The sequence below is a fragment of the Castor canadensis genome, chromosome 2 (genome assembly GCF_047511655.1).
Source record: "Castor canadensis chromosome 2, mCasCan1.hap1v2, whole genome shotgun sequence".
Lineage (NCBI taxonomy): Eukaryota > Metazoa > Chordata > Mammalia > Rodentia > Castoridae > Castor > Castor canadensis.
This window is the reverse complement of record NC_133387.1, coordinates 2,959,017-2,976,101: the sequence shown is the minus strand read 5'-3', so window position 1 is coordinate 2,976,101 and position 17,085 is coordinate 2,959,017.

Here is a 17,085-nt window from a genome sequence, read left to right as displayed (position 1 = left end):
AGATGACATGCAGAAGAAAGGGCCTAGCAGACCTGAGGAAGGCCCAGGTACATGAGGGAGTAGTAGATGGGCCAAGTGGGGACCCTCAGCTGGTGGGACAGCCCTGCCTTGGCCCCTGGGCATTCAAGCAGCCATGTGGCACCTCTCTCTCCCTCTGGCAAAGGGTCCCTGCTGGGTGAAGGAGAAGTCCTGCATCCAGCACTTCCTGGTCTGGGGAGGGTTTGGTGACACAAGAGGCACTGGGCAGAAGTGGACAAGTTCCTCGTCTCTGTGCTTGGTCAGCTCAGCTAGTGCCTGACGTGCTTGTGTGGCTGTGGCAGAGACCAATCCTGGCTCCTGGTATCCACTCTTCCATTTAGAACCTTCCAGAACCTCTGGCTTCTCTGGGAAGGACCTCGCTCCCCAGCATCTGGCAGCTAAGGAACCTGTGACCACCTGGCCCCAGGATGCCGGTGGCAGTGACCTATGGAAGCCCTTGCTCGTGTGTTTATAGGACAGTGTCCTTGGCCCTGTGTTCTGTCCCACAGCTGGGACCAGACCTGGAGTCCTGCAGAGCTACTAAGTTTGGGGAACTTCTCTCTGTAGGCTTCTGCACTTGGATGGTACCAGAACCCAACAGTGACAGTACAGACAGGTACCGGGCTGAGTCATGTCACCCGGGGCAAGGCTCAGCCCTAACACCCATGGGCCCTGTTCGCCTTCACTACAACCCCTGAAATGGGAGCTGTTGTTATCCTGTCTTTCAGATGAGGAAAATGAGGTTCAAGCCAGGAAGTGGCAGAGAGGGGGCTTCCATTTGGGCTCCACTGACTTTTACTGGATGAACTGGAGGTGGGAACCACTGGTTCAGGGAGCACAGGGTACTCTTCCCAGGGCTGCCAGGAGAGTCAAATGAACTGAGTATCAGCCAGACCATGTGGGAGTAGCCCAAAATGTTCCAGATGCAGCTCCATGTGGTTCACCCTCATGCATAAAGAGCGAGATAGAGGCAAGGGTGGTCGCGGTACGTCCGCCTCTCAGAAGGCAGCATCTAAACGCGGGCTTCACCTCAAATGCCAGGAGCATCTCCAACATTCCGGGAGAGCAGGAGGGTAACCATGGCACAAAGTGAACTGTGTTTAAGGCAGCCTTCTGTGGACGGAAGCACTGTGTATGTGTGTGTGCATGTGTGCACGTGTGCACGTGTGCCTGTGTGCGTGCAAAGAAAGCATTATCGCACTTCATCCCTCCCAGTAACTACGCCCAAAGCTTCCAGCCCAGCACAAAGGCAAAGCTATCCATTGCTTTTTCATCACGAGGGCCTGGATTACAGATCGGAGCAGGTGCAACATTACCGTTTAATTTGTCTCCGTGCCACTTCCCAGGCTGCAAGGGCTCTCCCACGTTCTGGAGGAGCTGGTTAAACATTCAAGGTCCCAATCAGTCCAGTGTTTTTAACGATTTAAAAGCAATGAAGCTAGCATGAAGGCATCAAGCCCATTTAACCCACTGGATGAGACAACGCAGAACACTACTCACATGGGGCTTTACTCCAGGCATGGACCTGACACAATAGGACTCTGTCACCAACTTTGTCTTCCCAGAGCACAGAACCTAGTCCAGAGATGTGCAAAGGGTGTTCAGATGCAAAACTGAGTCCTCAGCTTCAGAAAGCATTGAGAGGCTGGTGGCAAGCTCACTTCCCTGGGACTCACCACCATGATTCTGCCTGACTGCCCAGCTCTGGGACACCACAGGAAGGCTGGGCACAGGGGAACCAGGGCCTCCAAGCCTGTAACCCTCATCTGAACCAAACCATCAGGTAATATGACCTGGCTGGCTGCCAACAGGGGAGACAGGTCGAAGCCAGCACCCCAGGGGAAGGGTTGTCTTCTCCCAGGGGTGGGAGATGACACAGGCATCTCAGAGTCTATGGTATCTGTGACATGGGACACTCAGAGGGTGACTGGACTGTGTGCCCATGGGAGGCAGCTCAGATGCCCCAGAACTTCCCCACCTCAGGCTCCATGGTGGATATTTTAGGTGAGAAGCAACCCTGCCTTTTTCTAAATTTTAATCAGGAGTGATCCTGTTAAATATTTTAGCCTGCCTTTTGAGGATGGCATTTTAAAGAACCACGTGGTGAAGCAAAGACCACAGGAAAGCATACGTTTTTAAAACTCATCCCCTCCATATCACAATTCTACAAGGCAGAGAGTGGTGCTCAATTCTAGCACAGCCAATCCACAAGTATCTTTCCTGTGGCCAGTTACACCCATCCCGCAGCCCCAGGACCACCCATCTGCAATTGCCTGTCCTGGCTATTTACAGGAATGAACAACGCCATCCAGCTGAACAAAGAGTGACAAGGATTAAAGACAAAGAAATGTCTGACTTCTGCATCCCACCACATTCATGGTTCTCTTACTGAATTAAAAAGATTTTCCATTGCTACAGGGAATGCTGAAGCACACACATGCACACCAGCACACACATGGCACATGGACTGGAGCACACACACTCACATTTTCAGACACCTCTTTGTGCTCCCAGCTGCCATTGGGAGATCAAGAGTAGGACAGAAGATCAAGAATCATAATGGCTCATTTGCTCCTGGTCTGGTGTCCCTGTGAAAGGCCAGGGTTTCCCCCAGGTCTCCCTGCCTCCAGGGAGCAATGAGGTACTGACAATGAGGTACCACAGCCACAGAGATACAGAGCAAGGAGGATGGGACAAAAGGAATACAGGAGGGCTCCTGAACTGGGCAGTGTCATGTGTTCAAGCCCAAGCCCAGCCCCAGCTGTCCCACACCAAAACTGTCCCCAGCAAGAGGCCACTGCCTCATGCTCCTTTTCACCCACGGGGCCAACACTGCCTCCCTACTGAAACGGGAACAGTCTCCTAAGGCTGATTCAGGCGGGGTTCCCAGAGTGAGCCTCTGAGTGTAGAATGGCTTGTAGTTGTCCCTCAAATAAAAGGTGGGTGTCAGGAGGAGGGGTCCACAGTGTAGGTGGCCACAGGAGCGTGGGCCCAGAGCACAATCCCTTCCACTTACTCCCCACTGTCCAAAGCACAGTCCACGACCCCATCTGCCTGCAGAGGAGCCAGGACACCTTCCTGCCAAGCGGCTGTGCTCCCAAATACATAGCTGTATGATCAGGGGACAAAGCATAGCTACAGGGGCAGAACCGACCTGGTACACTGAAGATGAGCCTCCCCAACCCTGTCTTTACTTGGTCACCGGGAGTAGTGCATACTGGAGAACAGAAAGGGTGACAGAGGGCAGGAACTTCCAAGGGCCACCTGCATTAGTGGTTAGGGACCAGAGAGAGAAGGCTACTCAACACCATGAAGACAGGACCAGAGTCAGAGAGCTCCCACGGGGAGCCACAAAGTCCAGGACAGAGGGAGGACACTGGGTATCCCCATGCCCCCTTCTCTCCATGCTGTGGCAGGGAGTGGCTGAGATGCAGTGGCTGGGCACCCCTGTGTGACCATGTAGCTCCTGGTCCCGCCTTGCCGCTTTGCCAAGCAACCCTCCTTTCCATGCCTACACAGCATGGGCACCGGACAGACGCCTGCTGAGTGGGGAGCACTGTGAGGGCAGTGAGGGGCAGGAAGGCCTTCCCTGGGTTGCCAGTCTCCCAGCAAAGGCCCAAGGATCTCTGGAGAAACCTCACTCAGGACACAATGCCACCTGCTCTTCATGCTCCTCCATCCCTCATCCCCACTCATCTTTGCTCATCCCTGCTCCTGAGGGGCCATGCTGGGGAAAAGCCTGTCCTCGTCTTAAACTGCTGGGCCAAAGCCAATTGTGTGTGTGTGTGTGTGTGTGAGAGAGAGAGAGAGAGAGAAAGAGAGAGAGAGAGAGAAAGAGAGAGAGAGAGAGAAGGAGGGAGAGAGACACAAGGAGAGAGATCTATTTTAAGGAATTGGCTCCTTGGCCGTGGCGTTGACCAGGCAGAAGTCTGCGAAAGCTTTTGCAGCTGGAAAAAGGGATCTGGTGATGCTGTAGGCTGCAGGCAGAATTCTTCCTTCTCTGGGAACCTTGGACTTGGCTCTGGGCCTGTGTTTGGATGCAGCCCAGCATCTTGTGGAGCTCACTCACTCAGCAGAGTGGGTGATGTTCACCACGTCCACAAGAACTGCACGGCCATGTTTACCCATGTGTTTGGCCAAACTCCTGGCACACAGCCCACCCAGCTGAACGTGGTATAAACTAGCATGGCTGCCATGGGGAGCTGCTCTCTTCCTCCTCCTCCTCCTCCTCCTCCTCCTCCTCCTCCTCCTCCTCCACCCTCACCTCACCACCATCCCTCACCCCAACCTCCCCGCCACCAATACGTTTAACATTTTTATTTTCATTATTTTCGGGAAACTAGAAACCTCCTCTAAAAACAGTGCCCTGCAGTGGTCTGGGCTGAGGCCACCCTGCAGCTCCTACCTCTCCACAATTGTCAGAACACAGGCAACCATGTGGGCAGACACTGTGTGGCCCACACAGACACGTTCACTTAGTCTACCATCTGATCCTTGGTAGAAAATTTTCAGACCCTAGATCCAAGCATCTCGAACTTTCTCTCCCTCTTCTTCACACTCTGGCCACCTCTTTAACATTCATTTTGTGCTCAGCTCAGAGCACAAAATGTGCTTCATGTGTCTGCTGCACCCCTGCCCACCGAACCTGGGCCCTGGGACCTTGTCTGTCTTTTTCATCAACGTCCTTCCTGCTAAGACAGGGCCACCTCGCTCATGCTTTCCCTCAGTGAATACTTGTTGAATGAATGCATGAATGCTCCATAGACAGATACTGTCCCCAAGTCAGTTTCTAGTATTTGAAATTCTGTTGATGTTGTCCGTGGCCTTGATGTCAGGCAATAAGGGGATTAACCCTACCACGCTCACATGCAAACACCATGGGATGTGGGGGGTGCACACAAAGCCGCCTGCTCACACAAAGTTGAAGCAATTTCAGCTGGTTAATCATTTATGTAGTAGTGTTAACAAGCTCCCCCATCTTAGCCATGAAAGATAAGTTAAAAGAGAGGAAGCATGAACAGAGTTAAAGCGCTAGGTGCACGAGTAGGAGAGAAGAGGGAACTCTGACAGGACAGAAGGGAACACAAAGGGACAAGCACAGGCACAGAAGACAAGCAGTCTCTCCTTCATCCTCGCAGTTTCCCCAGGAGCTGGACCACATAACAGCTCTCCAACCTTTCACTTCTTGGTCATGAGTGACAAATTGCAAACGGACTGCAGTATCCATTTGCTCCAGAACTTAGTCCCTCAGTGTTGTAAAGCAGGACTCTTCCAACATGTTCCAGAACACCAGGTTCTAAGGAATCCGTAGGAAAAAGAACCCAGGGGAAATGCCTGGCTAAATAGAGCCACCCAGGCTCCTGATGCCTTTAATAGGCTTTCCTGCGCACCCTAACCCCAGGAGGCCAGGGGCGCTGGCCCACCCCAAGTGATCCTGCCAGGACTGTCCTGACTGTCTGCACCTGTGATAGCAACATCTAGAGAGACCAGTATCCCCAGGAATGCGGTTTGGGAAACTCCAGTCCCAGTCCATGCTAAATGGAAGGTTCCCTGGTGTTCTGGATCAGTGGCTCACTTTCAGGGGCAGTCAGACCCAGGTAATATTGCGCCACTGTGTGCTCTGAAAGGTGGTCTGAATCATTTGTGTAAGGCAGAGATACACAACAATAGAGAAGCAACACTTGACCAAATGCCCCTGTCACAGTCCTTGACTTCTGAAGGGGGACTGAAGGAGGGGGAAGAGGGAGAGAGAACTGCAAGAGCAAGGAGTGGGGTACAGTAAGGTCCTTCCCTGCACCTCTAAGTGGACAGACCTCCTGCCTCTTCCCTCCTCCCCCTGCCTTGGCCTCTATCTTGAAGTCCATCCATGACGCCAGACCCGTACTACAGATGAGCTGGGAGGCACAACGTGCACAGGTTTCTCCTGACTCCAGGCTGTATTGTCCCTGCTTGGACACACAGGGTTCACAGCTGCGGGGAAGGAAGACTGACACGTTTATAAGCTGTGTTTCCTCTTTCAAGGTCACCAGGTTCCAGCTCTGCCCTCTGAGCAAACGCCATCACAGCGGCGTGCCACAGGCAGATGGTGAGCAATGTCATGTCCTCGGGCAGGCACTGGGCAGTACGTGAGGACCCCTGTGGTCTCGGCACTGGGGGCACTGAGCTCTCTGTGAAGTGGTGACACTCACAGTGAGCGGAGATTTGCAAATAAAGCAAAAGCCACCAAGCCCATTCCCACCTCCTTCCTGCAGAAAGAAGAAGTGAACAGGCCGTGAATGAATATGCAGCGGAAGGAGAGGCTGCTGTGGGCAGCTGGGGTCAAGCAGAAGCTGTGGTTCCAATAGCCAAGAATCATATCGGAACCAGCGATCCACTAACTGTTGGCTTAAAACACTGTGGTGGGTGGAGCAGACAGTAGTAGGAAAATCTTCCCTGGAGCACCAGTGAGCTAGCAGTGAGTAAAGGCAGGTGCAAACATCCAAACTACTTTTGTCACTGAAAAGCGGTGCCAAAGTACCTGGAACATGTACACAACTGCCATCGGAGCAAGAAAGACAGGGGAAGCTGAGCTGATTCTCCAGCCCAGAGGACGGAAATCAGAGGACCAGTACCCATGCGTGATCACATCCAGGTCATAGGCTGCTAAGTGCAGATGCCAGAAACAAAGGCCAGGTGTGTCTGAGTCTGTAGACAACTCCAGGACTTAGGGGAGGGGGTGAGGGAGGCTACTAGATACGAGACCCAGCTGGCAGAATTGGCATAGGTGAGGTGTGGCAAGGCCAGTGTCACTCAAACAAGTTGAAATGCCTGGCCACACAGGTTCTCATGGATGACGTGCTTGCTAGAGTGTTCTTATCCACATGTGGTACGAAGTCAGTCCAGAAGCACCTGGAGAGGAAACAGGGCTGAGTGCCAGCCATGGAGGGTCTCATCCATATGGTGATACTGGATGTCCTAACCTAAGATGGTCATGTACTGAGGCTCAGAAGAATCAATTTGCCCAAACTCACCCTGAAATCGTACAATAGTGCAAGAAAGATTGAACATTGACCATCTGGGCGGGAAGGAATTCATGAAGTCCATCCTGGAAGGAAGGAGCGCACAGTTTAGATGCAAAGCTGAACTTTCCTGATTAGAGAATCAGTGCAATGTCATGTGGCAGACTAGACCTCAGCATCGCTCATCTTCTTCCCATGCCTGGCCTCCTCCGAAGTGTTTTCATTTTCTGTGAATGAAAATCCATTTGCCACCTGCAAAGTGCCAAGGAGCGCAGTTCCCAAACTTCAAAGGTGTGCGCCTGCAGGCACCTTCCTCTTGGCAGTCAGAGCATTCTCTTTTTAATTTAAACTTTAATTTTTCAGGTACAGATGAAGTGAATGTCAAGAGTTCAGGTTGTTTCCCCTCCAGAAAAGTCACTAGAGTCTGGCGAGGGAACTTGAAGGCAGAGGACTTGCCATGGGTTCTCTACACTGAGGAACTAGGCCCATCAAGGCAGCCCTCAGCTTTTAGGGGTAGGGAGTGGCTAGGAGCTTAGGGACTACAGGACTCCCAGAGCCTTCAGTGTCCTGTCTGCTCTACCCATGGGGAACCTACACCTGTCACCTACTCTGGTAAGGCCAGCAAAGAAGGGCATGTGAGTCTGTACCTGCTGCCATGGCCTGTCTGACTGTCTGACAGAACTAGGTGGACAACTTGCCAGCTTGCACCAGATCTGTGTGTGTGGCTTCAGAGGAAGGAGACTCAGCTGGGCAGGGGGTAATTTCCCAATGTTGTTGCCATCATCAGTGGTCTAGGATGTTTGGAGATCTGCAATCTAATGTAAGCAAGGCTTGATTTTATAGGTAATGGGTGAAATTTTCCAGACACACAGGTGAGGTACATGGGCTGGGCCTCTGGGAAAGGTGTGGGCTCTGGTTAGCATGGCCAACGTGTCCTGTGGGCTGGATGGGCACTCACAGCAGAATTAAAAAGCTGTTCACTCTGGCAGAAGGGCTCTGGGGACAGAACATACATACAAGGTAGATGAGGCAAGGCCCAGGCGGTAGTTTCAGAGGACAAACTAATCCCATCACTGTCCAGGGAGGTGCACAGGGCTGGGCACTGCATGGCCTGAAGGGTCTCCTGAGAATGAACTGAAGTGAAGGCCACCAGCTCCCTTCCTACGACTCCGCTTGTCCCCCATCTGTCTCCTCTTCTTTCCCCTCAGCGCTAGCTGATATTGACTTCTGGTCCAAAAGGGCACAAGTGACGTGCAGAAAGTGCAGCCAGAGGACGGTGTGAGTCTCCAGTGTGGAGCCCTTGGCATTTTACTCCTATGATGTCATGTTCTCTCAACATGCCTGTGATCGCCATCAATGCCCCACTGGAAGGCAAAAAGCTCAGAGAGGTTGGTGATTTCCACAAGACCACACAGCTGCTGGACACCAGGCCCGTGTTCACAGCCACCACCTAGGCCGGCTCCTGAAGCTCAATGAAGGTTGCTTGTGGTGCAAAGCCATGGAAGAATTACAGCAAAACCTCTGCTTTCATAGAGAGTTGTTTTCCCGATGTGCAGTAAGGGCACATCTGCACTCTTAATGTGATTTTACTAGCTCTGGAAGAAACAATCCGATCTGTTACTAAGCACACAGGCCTCCTGACTCCCAACCGCTCTGTGCTAAATATGCATTCCTTTTCCTGATGACTTGGGGGACGTTGGCTGCAGGCAGTGACTGCCTCATCCCAGCTGTTTCAGAACCTCCCCATGGGAAGGCGGGAAGTTTCAGGAACATTAGTCACTGGTAGGAACAGGTGTTTAGGCCGAAGATTCCCAGAGGGGTTCACACTGATGCTGCGGGAGTAAACAGAAGCAGATGGACGAGACCAGGCTACCGACAGGGATTAAGGCCACTAGATGAAAGCCAGAAGAACGGAGGAGAGGGCACAGGGTCAGGGTGTTAAGTCCCCACCTGCAACCACTCCAGTGTGGGTGACTGGCCAATGACATGTGGACCAGATGAGCCCTTTCCAATAAACAACAAGACTCAGGGCTGCTGTTCTCACATCTGTTTTTAGGGACTGAGCAAAGGCGGGTCCCAGAGCCCAGGGTGCTGGACCTTCCTTCAGCTCCTCTCTCTGGCTACACTCATCCACCCACACTGGATGTCGAGTGCTTGTCACATCAACAGGCACCTCTGTGAGAGGCCCTGCTGCACAGAAGTTGTGAGCCAGGCAGTCTGGTTTCAAATTGAGGTGGCACACACAGGCTGTGTGACCTAAGGAGACACCAAACCTCTGTGCCTGTTTTCTCATTTGTAGGATGGAGAAATAAGAATAGCAGTGACTTTGAGGCCTGCTGTGGGTTGCCATCCTAGGGTGGCAAGAACAATGCCTGGCACTTACGCAGTGCTACAGCTCATCATTTCCTTCCACCATGGCTCCCACCTGCTAAGCCCATGACCAGGGCCCATGACCAGTTAGTCTTTCTAGGACTCATCTTCCAAACTACACAGGAGAGGTGTGAACAATCAACTCTGCCACTAAGGCCCTGGGAACACATCGCCTGCACTTCTTCCTGTTCTCCCACCATTTCTACAGGCCACTGCCCAGCTCCAACTCAACCATCTTCCACACAGGTGCTACCGAGGCCATTCATATCCTTTTTATTCATCCATAGATACTGCACCTACATCCTCAGAGTGGTGGGGAGGGGGAGCTCCTCATTTCCCCGGGCCAGCTGGGGCACTGGGAAGGACCAGGGACAGACTCTGGCATCAGCGGCTGTGGTCACCAGGGGCCTGGTTTCTGGTGGTACAGTAAGGATGGTACTAGTTAGGCCTGTCGGCTAAAATCTAGAGCTCCATTTATGTTGAGTTGTGACTACACACAAGGCTGTGCTTGAGGGCTCTCTCGCTGATGAAGACCCTGGGTATCATAGCACTTTTGGGGTACTGTAGAGAGAGCACATTTGCATATCCCCCAATGTACCTAATACAATATTCACTTCTGGGATTGAAGCCCCATGTCTCCCACAGGATTCTACCTCACCATCCCTCCAGCTATCTCCACTCAATGGTTCATTGACCAATTAGGGGACCCCAACAGTTTAATAAGGGTCATCAAAGTGAAAAAAGGCTATCTGGAGCCCGTGGCTCCCACAGTGGGAGGAGCCCAGCAGGGACCTGATTTCCAGGGGTCAGACTCATGGAAACACACTTGCCTTTGACCACATCCTCAGCAAAGCCCCATAGTTTATGGTACTATGTTTTGGGGTACTCACACCCCTTTTCAATCTGGGCTTTACTCTAATGAGGTTGGTAGGGCTGGCAGATTATTTTTTCCAAGTGAGGAACCTGAAACCAAAGGCACAGAGTAGGGTTCTATGAGGTCTCTAGCCAGGGTGGGCACAGGGAAGGTTTCCCTGGGGTTTCCAGCCTGCATGGGCACAGGCAGGACTCACAAGGTGGGAGAGATGCACATAGACACAGAAGGCAGCAGGATGTCACACTTCCAGAGGCAGATCTCCTTGGTCAAATTCTGGCTACTTCCTAGCTTGCTGACTTGGAAAAGTTTGTGCCTTAGTTTCCCCCGATGTAAAATAGGGATGCTACATGAACCTAGCTCACTGAGTCTTTGGAAGGATCAAATAAAACCACCCATGTAAAGTGCCAAAAAGGCCCTGGACCTGCAGGAATCACTCAATGAATGTTAGTCTTTCTCATCAAAGTTACTGTGGCTCTGCCTTCCCAGCCACTACCCACGCCCCAGCACGGTGGCCAGAAGTCAGGCTCTTTCTGTTCACAGACCCTTAGGCCTTTATCTTTATCCCAGGCTGTTTTGCACAAGCTGGGTATTTCTTCTTTTGTTCTGCAAAAATTCTGGCAGGTCCAAGGCAACTTAGGGACCCAAGGAGACATAGCCCCAACCAGGGCCACACCAGCCAGGTTCAGCTCAGTAGCCCACAGACCTGCAAAGGGATGCAGAGGACCCCAATCCAGCCTATGAGGTCTCTCTTGGACATCTTTTCCTTCTTTGTCAGTAGAACAAAGGCTCTCATGCTCCCTACACCTGGGAACTGTGTCACAGGACATGAAGGCAAGGGGAAGATGACACAATCTGATCTGTGGTCATCAGCACAGACTTAATAAACTCCCCTTTGGATTTTCTGGTTTGGTGTACAGGAACAATAAAGCAAGCCTAGAGAACAAGAAGACAATCTCCCAACATGCCCCATGTCTCATTCCTTTATCCAATGTCAATACACTATACTGGTCTGGTCAGGTGCTTGACCTCTCTTGGGACACAGGGCATGGAGAATGGGACAGCCAGAGGCCAAGCCCACCTTTTCCAGGGAGCCACCAAAGGCACCAAGGCCTGCCTGCCCTGTAATACCAACAGCCTCACGGGCCCCCAGTGCTTGTGGAAGTTTGTATTTCTTGTTTTCCTGAGCCACAGGGATCTCCTGGGTCCCCACTTGACCATGGGAAGCTTCAGGGGCAGGGGGATGAGAAAGGTCAGATTAATGGGATGCCAGTGACCAGTGTTACACAGGGCTCCCCTGGAAACACTAAGCAATCCTCCTGGCCTCAACCTCCATCCCCCATTTTTGGAAGCCTGGGGCTCGGGTTGAATCAGACTACCTTTTGGGGGTTTACTTGAGAGCCTTCTAGGGAGAAGGCAAGTCTGGCTCTGTCCTGGGCTGAGAGTTTAGGGGAGGAGTTGGGGTGGAGGATGGTGTCTGAGAATGTACCTAGGAGAGAAGAAGCTGACTGCACTTTTGGATATGCCCAGAGGAACTGAGCTCTCTTCCTTCACATAGTGGGACCACACCAGTACTGGAGCTAGGGGTAACGCTGCACTTGTCACCAGCTCTGGTCAGACACCTCTGCAATCTCTGTCCCTCACCTGCCCTTCCCAAATTCAGAAAAGTGCCCCAGGGTATGTGCCCAAGGTGTCCAGCTGCCACAACAGGCTGACATCGGGGATCCCTTCTCCTGGGGAGAGAAGCCTGAGTCTCCCCACCTACCCACCAAGAAGGTCTGTGGGGCAGGAACTTGACACTGCTATGCCTGCCTTGGGAGCAGCCCCACTTCTGAGGCTGTCCAGGTGGCAGAAAGCCCAGGAAAGCCTATGTGAGCTACAGGAGACTCTGGAACTGAGAACAAAAACAAAACTGGTAGGAATGGAGCCTGCTCAGTGTTTCCCTGGAGTGAGGCCTGGAAAGGGGGAAAGATAGGGAACTCCTGCGATTTGTCGCCTCTCCTGCAGGGCTGTGTTCCTTTTTTGCACACACCCCTGGCCCATGCCTCCACACACAAAAGAAGCCCAGACGACATTTCAGACACATCTTCGGGTTTCCAGAAATTGTAACAGAAACCCTTCACTACCTAGAGAAAGCAGAAGCCAGGTTTTAAGTCCCCATCTGCTCCACAAGGCCACTGCGCACAGCAAGGTGAAGAGCCTGCTCCCCCAAAAGCCAAGGAGCGCCCTGCAAAGTGCATTGGATTTAGCTAGAGCCACTTCCTAATTCACTGCGAAAATCTCCAGCACACCGCCTTTACACAGAGGCACCAACCAGGAACCGTCTGTCCCTGGCCTCTGCAGAGCAGCTGACCAAATCCATCTGGAGACCAGAGACGTGGGTTAGGAAGCCGCTCCCTCCCTTCGTCCCTCCCTCCGCTGGAACCTGCAGCGGGGCTCCGCACTCTCTCACTCGTGTCCTTCCTCCTTGTAGTTCTGGTGCTAAAATGCGAGGACACTGACTCCGATCCTCCTCCAGGTCCCTTCAATGTCCCTGTGCACCCACACTGCCTCTTTCCGGTGCAAACCCCGGCCGGCCGCGCTCGCAGGTGCCAAATCCGGAGTCCGAAGTGCAACCGCTCTGCTTCCTCGAGGGCGTTCCAAGCCTCCGAACGTACACGTTCATTTATTTCTGTTTTTAATGTAGTAAATGGGCAGCTAAATGAATTGCAATTTGTAATTTTTATGGTTAATTTGAAATCTTGCTCTTGTTGGCTAATCCTGTTAGTTGGTGGCAAAACAAGGAGAAACTCGTGTCGCAGGCGCAGTAATTCTAATAGGCATTTTATGTTAAATTACGTTTACGGCCAGAACAAAAGAAGAGCCGGACTTCGCGGCCCGGCGGCCTCCAGCCCAGAACGAAACGATCCCAGGTCCGCGGACACCGCACACCCCTAGCCACACCGCCCAGCCCGAGACGAATGCAGAAGGCCGAGTTCGGCACCCCGGTTATGTTTGTGAATGCCCCTGGCACCCTAAATCCGCGCCCCGGGGTCTGCGAGACTTCCGGGCCTCGCAGGGACGCCGGGCTTCTGGGGCGCCAGGGCCCAGAAGCGGGACGCACGCCCATCCCCTTCTTCCTCCCTCCTCTCTTCGCCCCTTCCTTTCCCGCTCTCTGCGTGCGCGGTTGGAGTGGTGTCCCTCGGGAAGCCAACAGGGCAACAGGCCGTCCCCTGCTTTCCTTTTCCCACTCTCACCCCCAGCCTCCCAAGGTGACAGCCGGGGGGTATCGTTTCGGAGCCCCCGAGACTGAGCAGGGGGTGTGGGTGTGGGTAAGCAGGGGGCGTTTCCGCGTCCCATCCCGCAGGCCCGGGACCCGGGAGGCCCGGCTCTGGCTGCGACCCGTGCGCCCTGGGCGCGGGTTCGCGCGTGTTGAGTGGCGGCCCTGGCGCGCGCCGCTCCGCTAGTTCGTGCGTTGTCGCCGGCGCGGGGTTTCTTGTCCCCGGCGCCGGCTCGGTGCCGTCCCAGTGAGTTTGATTGAAACACGGCTGCAGAAAGCAGGGAACGCGGTGTGCACGGCGGGAGAGGAGCAGAGGAGAACCTGGAGAGGACGGGGACCCGGAGAGGCGCCGGGGAGCCGCGGCCGGTCACCGCCGCGCGGCGCTGCTCCGAGGGAGACTGCTATTTTGAAATACGGCAGCTGCCCCTCCGGGGCGCAGGATGCCAGGGTCAAGTGTCACTTCCTCTGGCAGTCAATCTCCAATATTCCTTGTAATGTTTTTAAGTGGACGAATTCATTACGCGGGGACGTGTGAATGGGAAGAGGCCGCGAGCGCGGCTGGATCAATAGCGTCCACTAATGGTTATTTTGCAGAGCGGAGCGCGGGACGTGGAGCAGAAGGAAGACCTGATCAATATTGTTTATCCTCCTCGCGCCACGAGCTCGAAAAGGTCATTTAGGCAAGGTGGAAAAGTTCAGGCTCCCCGACAAATCCTAATCGTCTTTCTCCTTTCCCCGACCCCCTCCACCCTCGGCCCGTCTGTCTGGCGCAGTTGTCTAGGTGGCTGGCGGGCGGCGCGCGGAAGAAATCGGTCTGGTCCCCAGGCGCACGCTCCGCCGCCCTGCGCACACGCGACACGCCCGTGCCCGGTGTCCACGTGCGAGCTGCACACGCAGCTGGGCCGGCCAAAGCCCACATCCGCGTTTCGCACGGTAACCCACTCTCACGGCGGCCCTTGGAGCTGCTGAGATGGCCACAGGAGTGGAGAGGGTGTGATAGGTGAGATCGCCCCCAGGTTGTTAAATTTAAAGGGGAAATACCCCTTTGTCTCTCTCTGCCAGGCCAAGTCCCCGAGACTCCAGTGAGTGAGGCAGTGCTGGCACACACTGGGCTTGCTGGCTGCCCTCAGAGGGAGAGAGCCACATGGAATGTGCAGAGAGAGGGGTCAGTCTTAGCCATGTAGCAGGGATTGCTTCTCCAACTGGTCCCTGAGCCGGGCTCAAGGAAATTTTTTTCGCCCAGATTTAAGATGATAATGACTGCAGATGAGATAATGGGTGACTGAAGGAATCACCCGGTGACCTGCTAAATCCCTGAGTTTGCTAAAAGGAAATGATCTGTCCCTGGCCACCTCAGAATCCAGAAAGCTGTGCCTCTCTTTCCCTTTCTTCCCCCTGGTTCCCAAGGGAAGAGGAAGAAGTAGGTTCCAACCCCTTGAGTCAGGTTGTCTGGACACACGAATGGTTGCGTTTGACCTACTAAAATCTGTGCTGATCTTCGTTACATGTGGCCGTTGTCCACCAACACATCTCAGGTGCAGAAGGTAGACTGTACCATCCAAGGCACCATAGGGGTGGCAGTGGGCATTTTCTTTAAGGTGTTTATATCCAGGAGTTAACTCCAAGTTCAAGACAAGAGAGAGTAGTGCAGTGCAGCGACCAAGAAAGGGAAAGCAAGCTTTCGTTGACCACCTGTGCAGACTGCCTTGGGTCATCCTGGAGCCCTGAGCCCTGCAGGAGCCCTGCTGGCAGTCGCAGCTTGGCTTTCTTTGAATGATTCGGGGAGGAGATAATGACACCCTGGTCAAGGTGCAGTTGATTGCTGTGCTTTTAGACAACTCTTCTCCACAAAAGCTCGGTTTCTATAGGAGCCAGATTTGAAGATTTGGGCACAGACTCTTCCTGATGGATCGAATCTCAGTTTTGGGGTCAGATGATTCGCATTCGCCTTCACAGGAGAGGCTCACCTTTAGCAGGATGTTTAAAACTGTCTGTAATCTGGTTTGCCTGGAGGTCCACCTCTGCAGAGATACACAGTTTTCTCTGGTTCCATCCCCAACAGTACTCAGTTCTGTGTGAGGTGGTTTGCATTTGTACTCTCATTTAGTTGCAGCCAGTGAAGAAAAGAGCAATTTGCTTATTTTAAGATACATATTTTTATGCAAAATACTGCAACGAAACTAAAAGAGTTGGCAAATACACTTGAAATTCTTCACAAAATTCCAAATTAAAAAAAAGGGACAACCATTAAGGGTCCTTTGGTGTCAATATTTTCCATTAGTCCTTTCACAATTTCTCATAAAATACATTCTTTTACCAAAATGTCTCTACAATCAAGTTCCTTGGCTACGAAGGCTGTGTTCTCATTTTCCTGCCTTTTATAACCCTTTATACCAAAATATTAAAAGGCCAAAACACTTGCTTTTTATTTTTACATATTAAAATATCTTCTAGTGTGCAGTCTCCAAACGCAATGTGCCAGGACAAGAAGCAATCGTGGTTTCAGGGCAGGTTCTCATGACAGCCTCATTTCTGCAAGCACATTCGGGCAAAAAGAATCATTTCTGTTAGTTAACGTTTTTGAGCCAGAAAATTAAAAACAAATATTTAACTTCCCAATTTGGAATTTAGGTGGTAAATTTTACAATGCATACTCAATGAATTAAACACAATTTTTACTAGCCAAATAAAACTGCCTTGCTGTGGCTCAAAAATAAGTCTGAATAAACTGAAGGATAAATAAAATGCACGGGATGCCCACGGAGGGAGCTGACAATGTTTGAACTTGGCCAAGAGACAGCTTTTAGAGTCTGCTCAATTCCAGGGTTTGAAACATCTAATAAAGCTATATTCAGAGAAGACAAGCATTACATAAATATGTGTGCCTACAAACATTATGTACTGTTTTCGCTTGTTCTCTTCCAAACCTACTTTTATGGTAACTTATTAGAAACGAATTTCTCCTCTATTTCTCATCCCAAATGTGCTGGATTTCCAGAGCTTCTCACTTGTTTTTTATTTGGGGCCTCTCACCTAATCAAGGGCTTTGTGATTTTTATCTCATTGCCCCTAAAAAGGCCAGCGGTTGGAAGCGGGCATTGAACTATCACTATCACGGATGGCTGGATTGCCAGGGACTCTGTGTGCATCCACCCGCCCTTCAAGGTTGCAAAGGAAGGAGATTTCGAATGTGGGGCCACCCCAAAGCGCCCACCCCACAGGACTAGCATGCTGTCCCTGTCCCTTCTGGGCTCTGACTCGCCTAGTGCTGGTGGGGCTTCCTTAGAGTCAGGTGCGGTTGGGTTCCTTGGCCCTGGGGCTGATTTTTTGCCAAGTATCTCCAAATATTTCCTCAATGTTTTGCCAGTGCACAATTCACATCTGCAGAAGTCCTCTCCCAAACAAATACAAATCCACAAACGCCCCTAAAACTAACAGCTCAGGCTCAAGCCCGATCCAAGGTGATGGGAGGCAGGCAGCCCCCGCTGCCACTCCACATCTTTGCGGATTGGAGTGGGTTTGACTGCCAGGAACCCCAGCCCCATGCAATCGGGGTGCGCCCAGTGACT